Genomic DNA, 19,967 nt, shown 5'->3' on the forward strand with positions numbered 1-19,967 from the left:
CGGCAGTTAATCAATAACCAGAGGAACTGAGAAATAGGAGACACTTTAGAAGCTGCGAGCAGACTCAATTAGGGGTCGGCCATTGCTCTTTCGGCGGCGGTAGCAGTGCAGGGCGGTCTGTGGGCGCGCGGGCGTCTGAGGTGTCTGTGGGAGCGTGGGAGTCAGGTTTCTGTGGGTCTGTGGGAGCACGAGAGTCTGAGGTGTCAGTGTTTCTGTGGGAGCGCGGGCGGCGTCTGAGGTGTCTCCTCCTCTAGGGCGGAGGTGCGCCTCCTCCCCCTCCCCCCACTGCTTTGTCGCAGCACAAGAAGCAGAAACATAAAAAGTTATTACCATTTTATGTTTGGGGCCGGCCAGTTGGGTGGGGCAGCTCTGCGAGCAGGGCAGGGGAGGAGTAGTGTGGTGTGCCCACTCTTGAGGGCACAAACACTGTTTGGTTAGCCCTCTGGGGCTGCCCAAACCAGTCATGTGTACTCTGTATTTGAGCCTGCATGGAGAACATGGCCTCCCTATAAGCCTCTGGCTGGGCGGTGTCCTGACCAATCACAACGCGGCTTGTGATTGGCTTAGGGGAGGCAGCCTAGCTGGTTGCTTCCTGTTCCTGAAGGAGGGAGAGCAGGAGTAGAGAAGACACTGGACTCGGCCAGTGGAAAGTACGTTTCATTTTTGTTAAATTAATTTTATTTAATGAACCCCCGCCTGACCCCCTCTGCCTGTGTGACCCACCGCCCCCACACACTCGCCATCCGTCCCCCCATGAGTCATGCCGTCCGTGACTTATGTCAGTGTGTCTGCAGGAGCCTGAAGTGTCTGTGTGTCTGCGGGAGCACGGGAGTCCGAGGTGTCTGTGGGAGTGCGGGAGTCTGAGATGTCTGTGGGAGCACAGGAGTTTGGGCTATCTGTGGGAGCGCATGAGTCTGAGGTGTCTGTGTGTCTGTGGGAGCGCGGGAGTCTGAGGTATCTGTGAGTACACAGGAGTATGCGTATCTGTGGAGCGTGGGGGTCTGAGGTGTCCATGTGTCTGTGGGTAGCGCAGGAGCCTGAGGTGTCTGTGGGAAGACAGGACTGTGAAGTGCCTGTGAGAACACGGTAGTCTGAGGTGTCTGTGTGTCTGTGGAGCGTGGAAGTCTGAGGTGTGCGAGTGTCTGTGGGTAGCTCGGGAGCCTAAGGTGTCTGTGGGAACACAGGACTCTGAAGTGTCTGTAAGAGGGAGTCTAAGTTCAAGTTCAAGTTAAGGAATTTATATAGCGCACTACTCACCCAGAGGGTCTCAAGGCGCTTAGGGAGGGGGTTCATTATTTATCGAATAGCCAGGTTTTAAGTTCTTTTCTGAAGGAGACGTGGTTCTGAGTAAGGCGGCGGTGAGTGGGGAGTGAATTCCAGGTCTTGGCCGCCAAGTAGGAGAAGGATCATCCTCCCAATGTGGATCTTTGGATGCGCGGAACTGCGGTGAGGGGTTGATTGGAGGATCTTAGTTGGCGGGTGGGGGTGTAGAAGGACAGTCGAGTGTTGAGGCATTTGGGTCCTATTTTGTAGAGGGCCTTGTGTGCATGGGTGAGGAGACGGAACGTTATTCTCTTGTTGACGGGAAGCCAGTGGAGGTCTTTCAAGTGACCGGTAATGTGATCTTGGCGAGGGATGTCCAAAATGAGTCTCGCTGATGTGTTTTGGATGCGTTGGAGTTTTATCTGTAGTTTGGCTGTGACTCCAGCGTAGAGGGTGTTTCCATAGTCCAGTCGACTCGTGACCAGTGCGTGGGTGACAGTCTTTCTTGTCTCGGAGGGGATCCAACGGAAGATTTTTTTGAGCATGCGAAGTACGTTGAAGCTGGAGGATGAGACGGCGTTGACTTGTTTGGTCATCGAGAGTGAGGAGTCCAGGATGACGCCAAGGTTACGTGTGTGGTCTGTGGGTATGGGTGCTGTGCCCAGAGCCGAGGGCCACCATGAGTCGTCCCAGGCAGAGGGGGATGATCCTAGGATGAGGCTCTCCGTTTTGTCTGAGTTAAGTTTTAGGCGGCTGTTTTTCATCCATTCGGCTACTTCTTTCATGCCTTCATGAAGATTGGTTTTGGCGGTGTTAGGGTTTTTGGTGAGGGAAAGGATCAGCTGCGTGTCGTCGGCGTAGGAGATGATGTTATGGTTGTGTTGACGCGCGATGGATGCGAGTGGACTCGTGTAAACGTTGAAGAGGGTGGGACTGAGTGATGATCCATGTGGTACTCCGCAGATTACTTCTGTGGCCTCTGATTTGAATGGGGGAAGTCGGACTCTTTGGGTTCTCCCGGCGAGGAATGAGATGATCCAGTCCAGGGCTTTTCCTTGTAAGCCGATGTTGCTGAGGCGTTGTATGAGGGGGCTATGACAAACTGTGTAGAAAGGCGGCGGAGAGGTCAAGTAGGATGAGGGCCACTGTTTCTCCGTTTTCCAGTAGTGTTCGGATGTCGTCTGTTGCTGCAATGAGGGCGGTTTCGGTGCTGTGTTTGGCTCGAAAGCCGGACTGTGATGGGACGAGGGAGTTGTTGGATTCAAGGAAGGCGGCGAGCTGGCTATTGACGGCTTTCTCAATGACTTTGGCAGGGAATGGGAGGAGGGATACGGGGCGATAATTTTTAAGTTCAGAGGGGTCTGCTGTGGGTTTCTTCAGGAGGGCGCTGAGTTCGGCGTGTTTCCAGCTTTCTGGGAAGGTAGCGGAGTTAAAGGAGCAGTTGATGACATCATGGAGATGGGGTGCGATGATGGAGTCTGCTTTGTTGAAGATGTGATGGGGACAGGGGTCGGTTGGCGAGCCAGAATGGATGGAGTTCATTAGGCGGATGGTGTCTTCAGTGGTGATTGGGTTCCAGGCGCTGAGGTTGTTGGAGGGGCGTTTAGGTTCGGAGGTGGGCGGAGAGGATTGTTCTTTGGAAATGCTCTCGAAGCTGTTATGTATGTCGGCAATTTTGTTGTAGAAGAAGGAGGATAACGAGTCGCAGAGGTCTTGGGAGGGAGTAATGTCGTTTGAGGCTGCGGTGGGGTTGGTGAATTCTTTGACGATGTTGAATAGTTCCTTGCTGTTGTGGGCGTTGTTGTCGAGTCGATCCTTGAGTGCTGATTTCTTGGTGGATCGGATCAGTTGGTGATGTTTGCGGGTGGCGTTCTTGAAGGTGGCCAGGTTGTCAGTGGTTGGGTTTTTTTCTCCATGTTTTCTCGATAGTACGGCATAGTTTCTTGGATTTCTTAAGGTCATCGTTGAACCAGGGGGCCTTTTTGCTACCCTGTTTGGTTTGGTGGTTTTTCAAGGGTGCTAATTCTTCAACGCTGTAAGTGATCCATTGTTTGAGTTTGGTGGCAGCTTGGTTTGGGTCCGATGAGAGGGCGGGAGGGTTTAGGTTGAGCGATGTGAGAAGTTGGTCGGTGGTGATTTTGTTCCAGTTTCTTCGGGGGATAGGTGGTGGGGGGTTGTGGGTCGAGGTAGTTTTGTAGCTGAAGTGAACACAGCTATGGTACGTCCAATGGAGAGCTGTGGTACGGTCGAAGGAGATGTGTTTGCTGGAGGTGAAGATTGGGTCGAGCGTATGTCCGGCTACATGGGTGGGGGTGTCAACAAGTTGTTTGAGTCCGAGATTGGCCAGGTTGTCCAGAAGGGTGGTGCATGCCATCCAACTACAAGCCTTCACTAGATTTGAGTGTGTGTGTGTCTGTCTGTCTGTGGGAATGCTGAAATCTTCTGAGATGTCCAAGGCAGTCCCCGCTCCAGGCCAGGACCATGGCTGAGTGTGTGTGTGTGTGGTGGTGGGGGGGGGGGGAGGGGGGGTCTGTGTGTCTGTACTAACGCTGGAGTACCAGATGTCAAAAGCAGTCCCCGCTCCAAGCTGGGGAGGAGGGGTGGTGTGTGTGTCTGTCTGTGGCAACACAAAGCCCTTACAGATTCCCCCTCTCTCTCCACCACTCGACCCAGGGTCCTGGAGTAGTGTGTGTGTGTCGGTCAATCTCTGTCGCCTGGGGGCCATGTAGACTCTGAGAGGTGATAGTCCAACCCCATCACCACCTTCAAACCCAGCACCAGGGCTGTGTGTGTGTCTGTCTGTCATAACACAGGGGCCTTGTAGGGTATTGGGTGCCAAAGGCAGCCCTCCGCTCCAAGCCCAGCAAGGGGCTGTGTGTCTTGTAGAGTCAAGCCCCACTTGGAGGTCCCTGGCTTTAATCCCAAAGGGCCCCAAATCCCTCTTCAAGTGCATGTAAATGAAGAGAGCCTGGAGTGTGGCAGCGGGCTCAAACACCTGGCTAAATGGAATAAAATATTCTGTAATAATGTTATTGTTCTTCCAGGCAATTACATAGAAAATAGCTGATACCTGAGATTTAAAAAAATGGAAGTTAAACTAATGAGTGGGAAATCCACATTATGAAACCTCAGTTGGTTAATGCAATCACTGCAGATGCTTCTGGGGGTCTCCAGAGAGTCACAAAATTGAATCCTGCCTGGTGCAGTTGAGAATAGTGACTTGTGTATGTTTATGCTATGAGGTCTCAGCCTATGACAGAAAGCACTGTGAATATGAAAGTCATTGTTAAAAAAATATAAACAAATTACAAGCTGTACAAGAGAGGCTGTTGAAAAAGGAATTAGTGTTAAAGATAAAACATTTGCTTTCAAATATATAATTGAGCAATTCATAATCAGGCTGTTCTAATGCAAACATTTTCGTAAAAGCCCATTAAAAGGGGGCGTTGTAGAGCTCAGCTGATAACCCCCTTGCATTACCTTTCCAAATAATAATACATCTTTGTCCCCTTTAAGCTTCAGGTGACTTCTTCAATTGAAGCCCACAGAGGCCCCAAGTAGCCTTTTCTTTTAGGGATTAATCCACTGTGCACATTTGAATTTCTTTCAGGCAGCAGGCACTCTGGTGAGAAACCTGTTTCTTTAGCTCTCTGCGCCCCTCTTGGCTTTACAGGAGATACAACCCCCCCCCTCATTTCCAGCCAGAGGCATCACAAGTTCTGCATTAAACCATCCAAGCGCGATTATTTGTGAACAACAAGTATGAGAACTTTTTTGTCAAATGAAATAACAGGGGCGGCCTTAGGCATGTGCAAGCTGTGCACCTGCACAGGGCACCAAACCCCAGGGGCCCCCACGCCATCATATATCCTTAATATAATAATCCTCTGAGGATGGGTACATATTTGCGTGGCGGCCCCTGGCAGGGATTTGGCTGCTGGCTCTGTTCCACTTCCAAACACCCTGACCCCCCCCTTCACTGGCCTCCGCTCCTGCGTTCCTCAGGGGACCCCCTACCTACCTCCCTGCCCAGGGCCGCCATTAGCCTAGAGCCGCCCCTGGAAATAAGCATGGGCATGTTGGTGGCCTTAGATCCCATCAGCTTCAACCTCTGGTCATGTGCAGATGTCCTTTCAAGTGAGACGAGGGGGTGGGGGCAGAGAGGAGGCCAGCAGAGTCGCATTCAGATGCAGGGCCCTCCTAGGCTGGAACTCTGGGACCTCAAAGTAAGGGCCCAAGAAAAGAAGAAGGGAGTGAGACCCAGGGGTTTCCTCAAAGAGATGGCCCGGAGGAGGGAGCACTATGTGAGAGCTGCTGTATTAATATTATTATCGTTAGAGCTTATAAAGCGCGACAGCAACCCACATAGGGTGTCCCGGTGCTAGGAGACAAATAAGGTGCAGCCAGCTCCTGTTAACTCAAAACATTGAGGTCTTTCGCTGTTTTCGAAAGGTAGTCAGTGAGGCACGGCTTCTCAAGAATAGAGGAAGGTCGTTCCTAAGCTTAGGGCCCCGGTAGGCAAAGGACGGGTCTCCTATACGAGTCTGTTTAACTCACGGAACCGTGCAAAGGGAAAGATCACAGGAACGTAGGGAGTGAACTGGTTGGTAAGGTCTCACCGGTCCATGGATGTATCGGCGCCATCTCCCGGCCTTGCTCAGTGAACAAAGCACAGGACCTTGAATTGGACCTGTTTCTCCCCCTTAAGCCAATGCAACTCTCACAGAAGATTTGGGGGAGTCTGTAGGGCCGCCGAGTTTTGGACCACTTGCAGCCTTCTCAAAGAGGCTTCATCAGCTCCCAAATAGAGGGCATTACCGTAGTCCGGTCTAGATAGAATGTGCGCCTGAATGATTGTCCTTTAGCCTGAGAATGCAAGAATCCAAAGGATGTTTCACAGATATTTCAGGACGGCAAAGCAGGTGGCAGCCACCTTCACAACCTCGGGCTTCATGGACAGCTCTTCGTCCAACAAGAAGCCACGGTCCTTCACCTTTGGGATGGAATGGGAAGAACACCCAGGTTTTCAGGCAATAAACAAACAGAGAAAGCTTCCACAGACTGGTGCCCTGAGTAAGGAGGTGAGACTGGGTGCTTGTGTTTCTTATAGGGCCATTATTCCCATTAGTGCAAAAGGTGCCATGACACCGAGGCCAGGAGTATGAGGGCACACCATTTATGGCTTTCTCCTTACCAAAAATTAAAATAGGGTATCATTTTCCTTTCTAGCATTAGAGGCCATATTACACCTGCTGTGCAGGGAACAGGACACAAGGAACAGTGGCGAGACGTGGGACTTTTTTTCCCCTCTTTTGTTTCTGCGCAAAGGGGCAGACATCCTGCTGTGGGCCTCAGGATGAGGAGTGCTGGCCAGGGTCATTGGTGCTGAAGGTGCAGTGACACCGGGGCCCAGTGGTGTGTGGAGCCCACCAAACCCCAATGAGGGCTGTGTTGCTATCTTTACTTTTGTTAAAAAGGGTTCCAAAGACAACCGGTAACCAAAGACCCTTTTATGTTGCCCGGCGGTATCGCCTCTATGACCCACCAATATTAATCAATGAAGAAGCAGGCGCTGGAGACTGGAAGGCAGGAAACGAGGATTTTATTCTCTCCGGAGGAGAACACATCAATTCAGACAGCAAGTATCGTCACGAGGTGCTCTAACCACATCTCTGAGGCCTGGCCTCTTATACTAGGGATTACGACCTTTATTGCACATAACACATTCTCGCAATACTTTAGTACTTGAAAGAACATCCTCGGAATCTCCCCTTCAGACCCGTTCCCACATACATTTACAGTTGGATTCCCCACCCCGGTCACAACAGGTGATGGTTGTCGCACAGCAGGGCATTCCGCCGATTCACGGAATGCATGGGGTTGATCGGATCTCATGGGGTGGGGGCTTTGATCGGTTCGGGGGTCTTTTGATGGGGAGGGGAAGCTTCCTACTGTACGGGGTAATAAACAGTATCCGCAGAGCCAGGTGGCGGCCTGGGAACGGGGAAGACAAACGGGGACACAGGAAAAGGGGTTTGTATCAAAAGGGTTTGAGGCCATGAAAGGAATGAGGGGAGGTGTCGCGCTGGGAACAGGATGGGATTCAGTGGTGAAGCTGCGCTGAAGAGGGGTTTATGACCCTAGGCATGAGAGAGCGGGGGTTGTCAGTGTGTGGGGGAATGCTTGCGAGGTTAAGAGAGAGAGAGACGCGCTGGCTATCAGCGAGGGGCAGGGAGGCCATGGTGCTCAAAATGGCTGCCGCTTACGCGCACGAATGGGCTTGGAAAAAGGGGGCAAGAGGGCGCCGATAATGTTGACGTTTTGCAGTCTAATCTTTAACAGTCCTCCCTTTTCAACATATCTTAGCCAACTTGCTTACTCAATGTCAATCTTCATCAAATTCCTAACCTCGGCATCATATATTGCTCTCATACGTTCGTTTTCAAAGTCCACAGTCTTAGGGCAAATACAATTTGCACATAATGAACACAGAGGTGGCAGACATTGAATTCCTAAGCATAGACCGCACATCACAACTACAGGAATCAGGATAATGGTGAACAGTCTCCAACCCCAGTTCTTAACGGTGTTCCAGAACCAACCACCAAGCGACCATTCTTCTTGTTCCTGGTGTACTTCTGAAGAGAGTCTGTGAAGATGTTCGATGGCTTTGTACACTGAGGGTGAGTTGTCCGGTATGTATGTACAGCAGCTGGACCCAATGATGCGGCATGCTCCACCACGGTCCGCAAGAACCACATCCAGGACAAGGCGGTTTTGGAGGGCCACCAAGCGGACCGCTTGAAGTTCAGCGGTGTTGTTAGCAAGGATACCAGCCGTGATGTTCATTGTTGTCTCAACTGCTTGAGTCAGATGTCGGATGGCACGGCTGTTTGCCATCGGGCCCCAGAGGGGGACTAGTCCTTTCATAGCATCGATGAATTGCGCTCCTGTTGAATCGGCTTGTTCGATGTCCTTGGCTCGCTTTTGTCTGTGATGATTTGCTGGTGCCACATAAGTTGGAGGAAGGATGAAGGAAATGAAACAAGTGCCCCCCCAGCCTTTGGGGAGCCAGGTGTAAGCCTTCGTGCCGCAGACGAAATACGTGTTTGGAGATGCCACAAAGGAAGGCGGATCGATGGAGTCCAGAGTTCTGGAAAACCGGCAGGCACTGTGGCCTACCAGCTGAGTCCCAAGCCCTTCCATGCACATGTGGCCAGTGACGTTGATGACTGACAGGGCCACAGTCAGAGTGGCAGCCGTTCGTTTTCGCAGGTAGGAGAAGGTGGTTCTGGTTGGATTATTGAACACTTGCATTTCAACTTGTTCTTTAGCAGGGATGTCCAAGTGGATTGTGTTGTTGTTGGTCTGCGGGCAGAAGTGTGTCTTTGTTCTGTTCCGCCAGACCCCGTGGTAGAAATGCGTTACCGTTTTGCTGGAGGTGGCATTGTCCTTAAAGCTTTCTTGCAGAAGCATCAGCCAGGCAAGACAGGAACCGTGAACTGAGAAAGGTGAAGGGATGAATGGTATCGAGTGTCCAGTGGCGTGGGGTAGCAACCCACAGATCCAACAGTTGGTGGCATTGGTGGCAAGGTTGTGCTGGTGAAGTAGTTGTACGAAGGAGTTATTCCAAAATTCCTTTCGCCTCTCTCTGAGTTGGGGAGAGAGCGAGATCAGATAATGTTCCTTCATGGTGGTAGGCTGGACAGTGGTCAGGAATGTTTCGTGAGCAGGTGCATTTTCTTCCACAATCCAGAGTGTGGTCATGAGGAGAAAGCAGAGGAGGATTGTGATGAAGAGCGCAATAGTCTTTGGGCTATGGAGTCTGTCTGCTTTTGGGTTTCTGCGGTGGGTATTTCCTGTTTCCTTCATCATCTTCTTATTTGGCGCTTCCATCATCTTCTTATCTGGCGCTTCCATCATCTTCAAGGGGCTCGGTAGCGGGCAGAACCACAGACTTTGCTTTGCTTCTCTCCGGGTAACCCTTGGTAGTGTTTAGGTCACCGTTCTGAGATTTAACTCAGTCCGTGGTCTACTTAGCCGAGACTCCCTCCTTTCGACGCAGGAAATACCCTTCTTTTGATGGCACTGTGGGATCAGAGAATTTTGAAAGTTCAAGTGTGTCGGTATCAGGATAGCAGGTTAGTGACGGTCGGTCCTTGTTCAGGAGCTCTTCTTGGCTGTCGATGTTTTCAGTCGAGGTCAGGGTCGAGGAGATCTTCTTACAGTGGTGTGCATGCAGCCAGTTGCGTTTTCCCTCCACCCGTAGTGCTGTTCGGGTGGTGATGAGGACTTGCCAGGGGCCCGTCCACCGGGGTTCCAGACTCTTGGCACGCTGGAAGTTCCGGATCAGGACAAAATCCCCAGGCTGAATGGTGTGTCCGGGACCCCTGGAAGTGTCAGGGATGGCATGCAGCACCTGTTGATGGATAACAGACAGCGTTTTAGTCAACTGACATAAGTAATCAGACATTAGGACGTCCGGGACGTCATGTATGGAAGTTGGTTTTGGTGCAGACCAGACATTCATAGGCCGGCCGAAAACAACCTCGTATGGTGTCAAGTGGTGTTTGGTGGGGGTGGAACGCATTGAAAGCAGCGCCAGGGGGAGTGCGTCTGGCCATTTCAGTCCTGTGGTAGCTACTATTTTGGCCAATTTTAGTTTCAGTGTGGCGTTATGTCGTTCCACTAGTCCAGCAGATTGGGGGTGGAAGACTGCGTGGAACTTTTGTTTTACACCCAACCCCTTCAAAATGAGTTGGATAACTTCAGCTACGAAGTGGGGGCCATTGTCGCTCCACAAAATTCGACAAAGGCCGTAACGGGGGAAAAACTCCTTTAACAGTACTTTTGCTGTGGCCATAGCAGTGTTGTCACGGGTTGGATATGCTTCCACCCATTTGCTAAATGCGCATACCACCACAAGTACATATTTCAGTCCTTGACATCTGTCTAGTTGGATGTAGTCCATCTGCAGGACTTCAAATGGGTGATTCGGGACCCCGAACCCTCCCCGGGGTACTACAGTTCCTTTCCCGGGATTGTGTTGCAGGCATATCAAACATTGTTGGACCAGGCGTTTGGCGGACTCTGTGATCTTATCATTGTGCCAGACTCTGGAGACAAGTTCAATCATGGGGGCTGATCCTATGTGGGCAGGGGAATGTGCCATAGTCAATATGGGAATCAGGTATGAGTCAGGTAACAACCATTTGTTTGTGTCTTTTGTCCGCCAGCAGCCTTCGTCATCTTTCAGTCCCACCCGTGTCCATTCAGTCAGTTCGTGTTGTGTGCTAGCCATTTGAATGTCTCTGATAGTGTCCCTAGCGTCAGTCCATTTTTCTGCTTGTGACCTGGTCACGTACATGCGTGTTGTCGTCCTATTTTCAGCTGTCGCTCGGGCAGTGAGGTCGGCTAGTGCATTTCCCTGTCCAATAATGTCTGTCACCTTTTTGTGTGCCTGGCATTTGATGACTGCAAGCTTTTTGGGGAGAAGGACGGCTTCGATCAAGGCGGAGACTAGGTCCCCGTGTAAAATGGGGGTGCCGTGTGAGGTCAAGAATCCCCTCTCCCTCCAAAGGAGCCCAAAATGGTGAACCACCCCGAAGGCATACTGGCTATCGGTGTAAATGTTTGCTGTGGTTCCTGCTGCTAGAATACAGGCTCGTGTCAGGGCAATCAGTTCCGCTGCCTGGGCAGATCGTTGCGTTATGCGGGCTGTCTCGACTACAGTTCGAGCCGTGGTGACTGCATAGGCAGCTGAAGTGGTGCCATCGGGGAGCTTGATGCAAGAACCGTCCACCCACAGCTCTCCGTCGGGGTCGGGGAAAGCCGTGTCTCTGAGGTCAATCCTACTTCTGGTCTGTTCGTCGGTGAGGGTCACACAGTCGTGTACAGGGTGCACATTGGGATCGTTTTCTGGTAAGGGCAGCAGGGTTGCTGGGTTCAGTGTGGTGCATCTCTTCAGTGTGATGTGGGGTGCGAGCAGAGTCAGTTCGTATCCTGTCAGTCGTGCACTCGTCAGGTGTTGCGTTTTGGTTTGGTTTAGGAGGGTGTCAACTGCATGGGGTACCAGTACTGTGAGGGAATTCGAGAGCACGATCCCCTCACTCTGTCGGATAGAGATCGCAGCAGCAGCTACGGCTCGAAGGCAAGCAGGCAGGGCTCTGGCTACGGGGTCAAGAGTGGCTGAGAAGTAAGCGCATGGTCGTTGCTTTGGGCCGATGGACTGGGTCAGGACAGATAAAGCGCACCCCTCCCTCTCATGGGTGTAAAGGGAGAAGGGCTTTGTGTAATCGGGGGTACCCAACACAGGGGCCGAGCAGAGGGCATCTCGTAGTTGCACGAAAGAAGCCTGACACTCAGGGGTCCAAGGGAGTGGGAGAGGGATGTCCTTTGCTAACAATGAAAGCAGTGGTTTTACTACAAGGCTAAAGTTGGGCAACCACTGTCGGCAGAAGGAGGTGAGGCCTAGTAGGGAGCGGACCTGTTTCTGGGTCTTAGGGACGGGGGTGTCGAGAATGGTTTGGATCCGGTCAGGAGTCAGTTTCCTTCCGTCTTTGGACAAAAGGTGGCCTAGGTAAGTGACCTGGGGTTGGCAGAATTGCAACTTCTTCTTGGAGACCTTGTGGCCATTTTCTGCAAGGAAATGCAGGAGTTGAATGGTGGCTGTGACAGCTAGTGGAGTGGTGTCGGCTGCCAAGAGGATGTCATCGACATATTGTACTAATACCACTCCATCGGGTAACTGGACTTGATCCAGTTGTCTCTTGAGGGCCTGGCTGTAGATGCTAGGGCTTTCTGTGTAGCCCTGGGGTGCTCGGCAGAACCTATATGAGCGGGCTTTTAGGGTGAAACCGAAGAGATATCGGCTGTCTGGGTGGATGGGGATAGAAAAGAATGCGTTTTTGAGGTCAATGACAGTGAAGGTGGTGGCAGTGGAGGGAATCAAAGTCAGGATGGTGGTAATGTCCGAGACCACAGGGTACTGGGGTACCACCACTTTGTTGATCTCCCGAAGGTCAATGATGAAGCGGTATGCTTTCTCATCCCCTTCTCCCTGCTTCTTAATGATGGGCAAGATTGGGCTGTTGCAAACGTTGCTAACTACTTCCTCTACCACTCCTGCGTCTATCAGTGATTGGATGATTTCTACCAATGCCTTCTCGCCCTCGGGCGATATTCGATATTGTGGAAGTTTTGGGAGTGTTGCATCTGGTCGAACAGTGATGTGTATTGGGTCAATCATCATGCGCCCTACATCCGAATCCGTTTTGGCCCACAGATACGGAGGCAGAGTGTCAAGTAGGGAAGTGTCAGCGTCGGTGATGGAAAACATGTGTCTGGGGGGGCAATGTCTAAGCAGAACAGGATTGTCGTAAAGGAAAACTCGGACTCCATCTTGAGAACATCTAATCGTTGCTCGGAAGTGTTTCAATAAGTCGAGTCCCATAATTGCGTCAGGGCTATTGGAGGAGAGTAAAAACGTGGTGTCAGTGGTGTTGTTTTCTAAGTCAAAGAGGATTGGGGCGGACAAAGGGTTAGTGGAGGGCGTCCCATCGAAACCTGTCGATGTTATTAGTAAGCCAGACAAGGGTGCCCTTGGAATCAGTCGTTTAGATAATGCACTACGTGTTGCGCCAGTGTCTACCAGGAATGGTGACTTTGTACCCAAGACCTTAGCAGTGACATAAGGGCCTTGCTGGTCAACATGGAGCTCGACTGGATCCCTCCCTTGCCCTAGGCAGTCCTATGCAAAGTCATGAACGTCATCGTAGTCAGATTGCTGGCATTGGTTCTGTCGGGGTCGATCAAATGTGTTTGGTCTACTGGATCTATCATTAGTTGCGTTGTTTGGGGGCCCTCGCTGTGGTCCCCTATTTCTTGGTTCGTTTGCTGAATCTCTAGGATCTCTGTTTCTGGTGAGTTCCAAAAGAACCGGGCACTGAGATTTCCAGTGGCCCGATCCTTTACAGAAGGCACACTGGTCCTCTCTAATGTCTGTACGTCCAATGTGGGGAGTTGAAGCACGGTCTTTGGGAGGTGCCGTTTTAGGGACGTTCATCTGATGGTTTCCCCGGTATTGGTCTCGTCCCAGAGTCACCCCTTGCAGTTGTGCTATCATCACCCTCTCCTTTAATTCTTTCTTCTTCCTCTCTGTTGTTCTATCGTTTTCGTTTTTCTGATGTTCATAATATTGGGCCATCTGGAGGATAGCCGTAGGTTTGGAGGCTGCCCAACTACTTTCACTGGCCTGCAGTTTCTGCGAGACCTCCGGTGATAAGCCCTTAACGTAATTCTGGACAAACAGATGGTGTCCGGTTGCAGTGGTCAGGTCCTGGCCGCTGTAATCGGAGAACACCGTTTCAAACCGGGAGAAGTATTCCGATACATCCTCCTGAGGTTTCTGGCGACAAGCCGTTACTATCGACCAGTCCACTTTCTTTTCTGGGATCAGGGTTTTTAATTTCTGCACGATTTTATCCGGGAGGTCTAAAATGGCTTTTAAAGGCTTTTGTCCGGGTTCTCGTTGTCTGTCTATGCCATCAAGTTGTGACCAGTTATGTCCAAACAGCTCAGAGTGGTCGACTTTCCGGATTTGCTTCCACACATCAGCTGGTAGACATAACCCGAAAAACAAGTCGATGTCAGCTAGAGTCATAATCGTCGATCCTAGGGCCGTACCCAACTCAGTATAGAAGGCAGTGGGGTTTTTACGTAGGTCTGGCAGAGATTTCCGGAAGGTCAGAATCTCTTGCCGGTCCCATGGTTGGTAGACCCAATTGTACACTACCCTTCCCTTTGCATCTTTGTGGTTTGCATCATCGTGAGTCCCTTCACCTCGTGGAGGAACCCAGTAAGGGGCAGCCTCTCGTATCGGCATCATAGTGTTAGGTCGTTCAGTTTGCGGGTTGGTTGCTACGGAGGTAGTGGATTCGATTTTTGGCTTTTGTTCAGTGAGGTGGCGGAAAACCTCAAGCGTACGCGTAAGGAGGTCCGTCACATCACTCTCACTCTCATCCCCGATATCAACCTTCCAGTACAGAGTCGTTAGGCTCTGTGGACCCTTTTCTTGATATCGGTCCTCGTATGCATTTAAGACATGGTAACACAGCTGTACAGTGAAGTGTCGTCTGTGACTCCCAGTATAAGAATTAAACACATCCATGACGGACTCTTCATCCTCCCTCCTCTCTATCAGTATCTTTGCTATCTTGTCGACCCCTGCTCGTTCATGTTTGTTTAGTCTATATGCTCTAGCAGGACCACCCCTTCGGGCTTCCGGGTCGCTCAGCGTTGTCGTTTGTGTAGTATCTAATACAAGGAGTTCAGCCGGCACGGAGGCCATGGGGGCTGAAGCCGTGGTGCTACTCTCGGTGGTACCTGGGGATAGTGGGTGCTGGGCTAAGGGTTGGGAAGGGGCATATGGAGGGGGCATGTGGATGATCGGAGGACCTAGCAGCAGATCATCGTCGGTTCGTTGCTTTGAGCGTAATTCAGGGTAGAGCGTGGAGGGAGTTCTAACCAGACACTGGCTTGATGTTTCTATTTCTAGCTTCTGTTTGGTATCCTCTCTTTCTTTTATCTCTTTCTCTAGTTTCTGGGCCGCTAGGTGGGCTGCTTTCCGCAGCTCTTTTCCCAACCTACTCTCGGTTCTCTTTTTGCGTTGTTCGGCTTCTTTTCGCCACATGCCGAAGCTGTCAAGCATAGTGGACGTCGTCTTGTTCTTACCAAGGGCTGTTTCTAGTGCGATTATTCTATCGTCTTCGAAGGATCCTATCAGTGGCCACTGACTTTCTCGATCCCTTTTCGTATATTTATGCCACAGCTGGCTATAGGCTATAGCGACTAATCCATGCTTTGTGAACATGTCCTTATTAGGGGTGCCTTCCAGCGGAGCCGGATGGTTCATCTCTAATAAGCGGTCCGGGTTAAACAGGCTACTAACCAGTGGGGAGAAGACAGGCATGACGGATCACAATGGGATAATAGTCAGCACTACCTATCTTATCACTGCGCGCAAAGACTAGACAGAATATTTCTATTCTACGTTGTTTGCACGTAGTGAATACCTCATGAACCAATTCTGAGCAATCCATCAACGTTAGCTCAAAAATAAAAAATCAATATGGTCAATGGGGAGAATAAGTAGGCTCGCAAAGGTTCGCGTCACCTACCCTTTCACTATCTGTAAAGAGGGGACCTATTTTTCCCTGTTTGCAGACAGAGAATCTCCAGAAAACAATTTATAACAGTTATTCAATGGGGGGAAGGGGCAATTGTTCAGTGGGGGAGAAAGATAGGTCCGACGGGTGCGTACCTATCCTTCGCTGTTTATAAAGGGAGAGCCTGTTGTTTCTCCGTTTGTAGACAGTGAATCTCCAATAAATTAACAAAGAGTAATACTAGTATTTTCTTCAACAATTATCAATTACTTTCAATTATCTATTACTTTCGCAATTCGTCGTGTTTACACGACCTTACCCGGACCGCATGGACAGTTTCTCGTCTTCCGAATCCAGCGCCCGATCATCCTCTTCTCTTCGTACTTCTCGTGGCACTCCTGATGGTTCCCAGTCAGGACCGCAGATCACTCGAGAGAGGTCTGTTCGGAACCAGTGAAGTTCGGATGATCGGCTGTCAGACGAGGGTCTATCGGACAGGGTACCTTCCGATCGTTGCAGTCGTTCACTCTGTCGTCAGGAACTCTCCCACTGGATCCACGAGTCGCTGATGGGCCCCACGTTTGGGACGCCAATTGTTAAAAAGGGTTCCAAAGACAACCGGTAACCAAAGACCCTTTTATGTTGCCCGGCGGTATCGCCTCTATGACCCACCAATATTAATCAATGAAGAAGCAGGCGCTGGAGACTGGAAGGCAGGAAACGAGGATTTTATTCTCTCCGGAGGAGAACACATCAATTCAGACAGCAAGTATCGTCACGAGGTGCTCTAACCACATCTCTGAGGCCTGGCCTCTTATACTAGGGATTACGACCTTTATTGCACATAACACATTCTCGCAATACTTTAGTACTTGAAAGAACATCCTCGGAATCTCCCCTTCAGACCCGTTCCCACATACATTTACAGTTGGATTCCCCACCCCGGTCACAACAGGTGATGGTTGTCGCACAGCAGGGCATTCCGCCGATTCACGGAATGCATGGGGTTGATCGGATCTCATGGGGTGGGGGCTTTGATCGGTTCGGGGGTCTTTTGATGGGGAGGGGAAGCTTCCTACTGTACGGGGTAATAAACAGTATCCGCAGAGCCAGGTGGCGGCCTGGGAACGGGGAAGACAAACGGGGACACAGGAAAAGGGGTTTGTATCAAAAGGGTTTGAGGCCATGAAAGGAATGAGGGGAGGTGTCGCGCTGGGAACAGGATGGGATTCAGTGGTGAAGCTGCGCTGAAGAGGGGTTTATGACCCTAGGCATGAGAGAGCGGGGGTTGTCAGTGTGTGGGGGAATGCTTGCGAGGTTAAGAGAGAGAGAGACGCGCTGGCTATCAGCGAGGGGCAGGGAGGCCATGGTGCTCAAAATGGCTGCCGCTTACGCGCACGAATGGGCTTGGAAAAAGGGGGCAAGAGGGCGCCGATAATGTTGACGTTTTGCAGTCTAATCTTTAACACTTTCATTAGGGCCTAGTGCACCCTTGCATTGGAGGGTGGGGGGCATAAAACAGAGGAGACACATTATCTTGGACTCAGAGAGATTGTGCGGGGCAGGTTGGGAAAGAAGAGGGCCCGTCTTTTTAACAAAGGGCAGAGACGGCCACCTTCACAAGGTGTTGTGAGTCAGGGTGTGAGGGGTGCACTGCATCAGTTGTCACTCTCTTACTTCACAAGAGTTGCAGTGGGCTAATTTCCCTTGCTAGCCTTCTTTTTTTTTTGTTTGCGGGGTTTTATATAGCGCAAACTTGACCTGAACCGAATCGGGTATCAGAGCTCTTTACATAGCACCAGTTACGTTACATGAGGACACACATTAAATTTTTTTAGGCATGGGGAGATTAAGTGATTTGCCCAGAATCACAGGATGTTTGGTGTCGTTACTAAGACTCGAACCCAGATCCCCAGGTCCGAGGTCGAGCACCCTAGCCGTTAGACAACTCCTTAAAGCTGTACAGAAGGAGGCAACACAGGAAAGATACATGTAAAATCCAAAGCAGCAGTGTACCAGACCTTAAAGGATAAAGAAGGAGAAGCAACAGGATGCAACAAGGTATTTTTCTGAAAGGGGCAGAGAGGTAAGCTGGAGTGATAAGCAGCAGGGCAAGATCCTAAAAAAAGAAGTGGGGGGGACACTGTCACCGGAAGTGACGTCACAACAGGAAGTGACGTCGCGAAAGGTGGCTTGCACCATCGAGCTCATTGCCTCTCCTCGCTCACCCCTTAGATGTGATTGCATCAGAGAAGCCAGCGCGTGACCAGCGTTCTGAATGAGCTCCGATCTCGCCCCAGAGAGGCCAAAGAGTGAAGTCCAGCTGTTTGGCAGGGGGGACGGCGTCCACCCGGTAAAATAAGTGGGGGGACGCTGTCTTCCCGCGTGGTACCCCGACTCGAGCCCTGATAAGCAGGCATGACGGGGAAAGGGTGAAAGGTGCACAGGAGACAGCCTGCTACTCACAGCCACTGCTCTCAAGATGGCACCGGGTGCAGCTACTTTGAGACCTAGGGGTGGGAGAGGCCCACATCAATCCAATTTTGGGAAGCAGTGTTTCTTTGGCAGATTGTGTTTTTATTTGATGCAATGGCTCTTCTATAAATCTCACAGTTAATGGATTATGAGACAGAGAAAAACTTCCCATGAAATAATCTCATAAGCCCCACCCTTTGTGCTTAGCCCCGCCCCCTGACTCCCTCAACCCTTGCCATAAAGTTTTGAAGGAAGGTCCGACTTCAAAAGCATTTTATTTGGTGTGGGATGTGGGTGTTGAGCAGAAACGCTTGAATACCTCTGGTGTAGAGTGTCATGGGCATTTCACTTCCTACCCCTAGTGTCATTGTTTTCACTGAAAGTGTTGAACCGCTCCTGAAATAGATCTTTGTTAAGTCAGAGGAAAGCGGTAATATCAGCTCCCCATAGAATTCAACCAGGGCGTTCCATGTGTATACAAATGGAAGAGAGAAAGAAGCGGCCCATCCAGTGGCTGAATGGCATAATATGGAACCTGAAAGTCTGGGACCAGCTCTGGTGTCTTCTCACCTTCAAGTTGTGTGATCTTGGACAGTTAAAGTGTTTCACTGTGCCTCCGAATTATTCATCTTCACATTTTAGAGCACCTTGAAATGTTACTTCAGGATGTACACTAAACATACACTTCTCTTGCAGGTCTTTTAATAGACTGGAATGTTGCTCCATCTTTAACACCTTAGGCTACAGATAAGATGCAGATGATAACCAACCTGTCTCCTGGCTCACTGAGGTCATCGTCATCAGGGAGGTGGGGGAGGGGGAGAATGTCTCTACGTTAATGTTGAGAAACTATCACTTCCAATAAATGCCGCTCAGTGCATTGTTCTAAAGTAAAACACTGTTGCATGTTAGACAAATGGACTTGTTTGAACTTTGAAGAGTTTCTAATCACATTTTTACAAGTCCTGTATTGCATGGTTTGCATTCCAAGTATGTTGGTGCCTGGGTGGTGTGATGGCTCCTGGAGAGGACTGATGTTATGTTATGTTATGTTATGTTATCGGGAGTTTTATTGAGTGCTCAGCTACTCAGGCAAGAGTGCCCCGGCGCTATCAGACCTAACACAGCATAACCCCTGCGGCGGAGGAGGAATTGGAGACAGAACAGCCACGTTTTAAGCTCTTTCCTGAAAGAGGCTAAATTCTCGCTCTTTCTCAGAGCGAGTGGCAGAGCATTCCAGGCCCGTGGCACAGATATTTAAAGGACACACCCCCGGTCTGCGCACATCTGATTGCCGGGACCGTGGCCAGTGACAAAGCGGCCGAACGTAAGGCTCTGGATGGATGGTGAAAGCCAACTCTCTTCTTCAAATAGAGAGCCCCGGTGCCATGCAGGGCATTAAACGCTGTGGTAAGAGCCTTAAACTTAATGCGTTTCTGGATTGGCAACCAGTGAAGGGACTTCAACAGTCCAGTGGCATGAGAACTGCGGCCAAGGCCAAAGATTGCTCGCGCCACCGAGTTCTGCACTACCTGCAGGCGAGATAAAAGATACTCCGGCAGGCCGAGGTAGAGTAGACTTCTCTGTCTCTATTGCAAGCCCAGCACCGAAGTATAGGAGGTGTATTGTGTTGTGTTTGTAATATCGGAGCTGCAAGGGTTTGGGTAGTCTGGTGTGTCAAACTAAGGACCCCCTCCAAGTGTGGGAGAGGATGTAGCCTTATCGCTAGAGCAGTCGACCTCGAAGCTGGGGAACTGGGTTCTAGTCTCGGCAATGACGCTGAACATCCTGTGATTCTGGGCAAATCACTTCATCTCCCTGTGCCTAACAAAAATGTGTCCTTCTGTAGCGAAACTGGTGAATGTAAAGCGCTTTGATACCCGATGTCTCTGGTCTAGTTTGCGCTATATAAAAACTCAAAAAAAGAAAATAAACGTTTAGAACCGGATGTGTGTGTGTCAGTGTCATTGTGGAGTTCTTGATGAAGCAGCCACTTGCAAGTCCATCACCGCAGTTCTGGCTTTTGCATCCTAGAGTCTAGAACAGTGGTCTTAACCTTTAGAC

At 50.5% G+C, this 19,967-nt stretch overlaps 1 protein-coding gene across 2 annotated transcripts in view; it reads left to right on the forward strand.

The window, feature by feature from the left end:
- The window catches only part of CADM4 (cell adhesion molecule 4), a 1,184,622-nt gene that overhangs the window by 537,718 nt on the left and 626,937 nt on the right, over window positions 1–19,967 (forward strand). The window lies entirely within an intron of this gene.

This window comes from Lissotriton vulgaris, chromosome 7, assembly GCF_964263255.1.
Source record: "Lissotriton vulgaris chromosome 7, aLisVul1.2, whole genome shotgun sequence".
Classification (NCBI taxonomy): Eukaryota; Metazoa; Chordata; class Amphibia; order Caudata; family Salamandridae; genus Lissotriton; species Lissotriton vulgaris.